Below are 2,564 nucleotides of genomic sequence, written 5' to 3' on the forward strand. Positions count from 1 at the left end.
CTCCACTAATGTCTCCAGTAGTAACGCCAAATGTCCTGTAGGCCATTAAAACCAAATGACGTCTATCGACATGCATTCTGCTATTGCAGAAAGCGCCCTCACAACCTGCCTCCAGCTAAACGCGCCATTTCAATTATAGCACAGGGCTAGATGGAGATGTCTGCAATGACAATTTCCTATGCAAACAGCGAGACAGACTGCTAGCCCAACTAGAGCATTTTACTAATTTACCTAAAGATGCATTATGTTAAATGTTAGGCAAATGTTTTATTTTGTTATATAAAACGCTACAATGCCCCAAAAATGTAAATCAGCTTTGCATCCCTATTATAGTAGGCTAAAAGGCACCCTGTGTAAGTCAAAGTGATATCTCTTTGCTCTGCCTCCTTCCTGTGCAGGTGCTCACATAGGCTTGTGATTATTTATTTATTTGCGTGTTTGTTTATTTACGTGTAAATAACTGTGAATAATTGATGCATTGAACACGGTAATTACTGTAGGCCTACTGTCGAATCCAGACACTCCACCGCGCTCAGCTATTTGGTTTCTTGATATTTGGCGCCAACCAGTGTGGGAAATGATTATTGGTCCAAAGAAAAAATAATAGTGAAGGAATACAACAGTAAGGTGAATTCGATTGCAATGAGAGCTGCCTTTTGTGCTCCAATTTCATTGATTGATCGAATTAAAACGCGTCTCGTAGAGGAGGTGGTTTCCAGGTTCATATCTGGTGATTGGCGCGCCAAACTGAACGGCTAGAAGAATTGGATAGAAATCAGAGCTGCCTTAGGAAGCAGCCCCCCTAACAGGGCAAGATAAACATGCCCTCTGGCATACATTTGTTGTCTTCAGGAGTACAAATTGGAGGCAAGAAGACAGGATTTTTTCTCATTAAAGTAACAACCCTGCAGTTAGTTCAATTACACGAAGTATGCAGGGAGGTGTAAATTTAAAGATTTAAATAGCTTACAAAGTTGCCCTGGGCCCCATCAGTTAATTTCCTTAATTTATGGATTTTTGCTGAGTGTCTGATGTGAAAAGAAGAAGTAGGTCAGCTTGAAGATTTGCATGTAGTGTAGACTTAATGCAGGCCTCATATATGGCCCTCTTGACCACTAGAATAGTAGCTGAATGAGTATTTGGAGTTCACACACCAATAACAATGTCAAAATATTGTAAGTGAGTCTATAAACTAATCAAAATTAGGTTATTTATTCAGTGTATATAAGTCCAACCTTGAATGAAAAATATCACACCACTTGACCACTTAGTGAGATACTGTAGCACTCATATTTGCAATGTGTCAGACACAAACATAATCTTCCTTTTGATCAAATTACATTTTATGGACATTACAGCACCAATGTAACAGGCAGGGTCAACCTGGATCATCGGTATAACACAAGTCACTAATCTGTTTACCATTCTGCTCAATTGCTTTTCTGCTCCAGTAATGGCCTGGGAGGTGCAACATAGGGTTAGGGTTAGGGTTACTACCTGCTGGGATCTTTAAGACGTTGTCAAAGTAATGCATTAGAATATTCAGCCTGACCACAAATCACACATTTTGAATTGAAGTGTTTAAAAAAAAAGTTGGTTACCAAATTGTTCTGTTCATTTATGCTTTAATGAGGTTCATTTAGTGCACCCTATAACTGTATGAAGTACTGAAGAGGAAACCGTTTGCAGTCATACTCACCTTATCTAAATGCCTGTTTACTCTTCACAACTGTAACCTAACCCGAGTATTGCACCCTTCTCGACACTCCTCTGTTTCCCCTGGCAAGTGTGGAGGAAGTTTTAAAAGAACATCCAGAACTTGCTTTTAGTAATATGCATGCTTTATGGAGTCTTGCTCCTGTCAATTGCTCCATTTTTCAGTAATTTGACATTCTGCTTGATGTTGGCATGTGTCTGAGGTGCAGCAGCGACACTCATTGTTCATCATTTCAAAGACAGCATGAGAGGTACCAGTTTATTCATAGAATTTGTGGAATTGTGTTGCATATAGACAGATAGAGACACCTTTTAACAGGCACAGAGTTATTCCCCCCAAGTCCTAAATGCTGGCAATTAAGTTGGGAAAAGTGCAGAACGAGGGATGGTACTTTATCCTAGTCTGATGCTGCTGTTGGATGTCAACTTAGTTTTGCAGACTAAACAGCATTTACTTGGGTTGGATCAAAAATGCAACATGCAATTTATTGTCTTGAAAATGCTAATAACATTTCTGACATGGATTAGACTTTACCCTAACCCTAATCATAGCTTCATTACCACATCCTGGTTCAAACCTAACTCTATTCTCAACCCTAACCCTAATCATAGCTTCATTACCACATCCTGGTTCAAACCTAACTCTATTCTCAACCCTAACCCTAACCATAGCTTCATGTCCACTTCCTGGTTCAACCCCAACCCTAACCCCAACCCTAACCCTAACCCCAACCCTAACCCCGACCCTAACCCCAACCCTAACCCCAACCCTAACTCAAACCCTAACTCAGCCCTAACCCTAACCCCGACCCTAAACCCGACCCTAACCCCAACCCTGACCCCAACCC

The sequence above is a fragment of the Salmo trutta genome, chromosome 29 (assembly GCF_901001165.1).
Source record: "Salmo trutta chromosome 29, fSalTru1.1, whole genome shotgun sequence".
Taxonomy (NCBI): domain Eukaryota; kingdom Metazoa; phylum Chordata; class Actinopteri; order Salmoniformes; family Salmonidae; genus Salmo; species Salmo trutta.